Genomic DNA, 671 nt, shown 5'->3' on the forward strand with positions numbered 1-671 from the left:
ATTCGCTTTTCTGTACGGGGAGTAATAGAACGTTGAGTTGACTTATCGGGTCTTCGTTGGAATTACCGTCGCTGGCATTGTAAACTCCAGATGACCTTGTGATTCCTTCGTCGGGCACTGGTAAAGGGTGGCGATGATGCGTTCTATAATAGAAATACCCGTCGTAGCGTTTCTTCCGAGTCAACCCGCTCACGAAACTCTCTCTCGTCGTGGAATCCCCGCGTCGGAGAGTAAAACGCGAATTCATACTATGAAAACTTACGTCTCTCGACGATGGGACGATCCACGCGAAGAGTTGTTTACGTGCACGCGTATGGTGCGATTGCGTCGATTCGCTTTTCTGTACGGGGAGAAATAGAACGTTGAGTTGACTTATCGGGTCTTCGTTGGAATTACCGTCGCTGGCATTGTAAACTCCAGATGACCTTGTGATTCCTTCGTCGGGCACTGGTAAAGGGTGGCGATGATGCGTTCTATAATAGAAATACCCGTCGTAGCGTTTCTTCCGAGTCAACCCGCTCACGAAACTCTCTCTCTCGTCGTGGAATCCCCGCGTCGGAGAGTAAAACGCCGAAGGCTTACTATGAAACTTACGTCTCTCGACGATGGGACGATCCACGCGAAGAGTTGTTACGTGCACGCGTATGGTGCGATTGCGTCGATTCGCTTTT

The sequence above is a fragment of the Nomia melanderi genome, unplaced genomic scaffold (assembly GCF_051020985.1).
Source record: "Nomia melanderi isolate GNS246 unplaced genomic scaffold, iyNomMela1 scaffold0578, whole genome shotgun sequence".
Taxonomy (NCBI): domain Eukaryota; kingdom Metazoa; phylum Arthropoda; class Insecta; order Hymenoptera; family Halictidae; genus Nomia; species Nomia melanderi.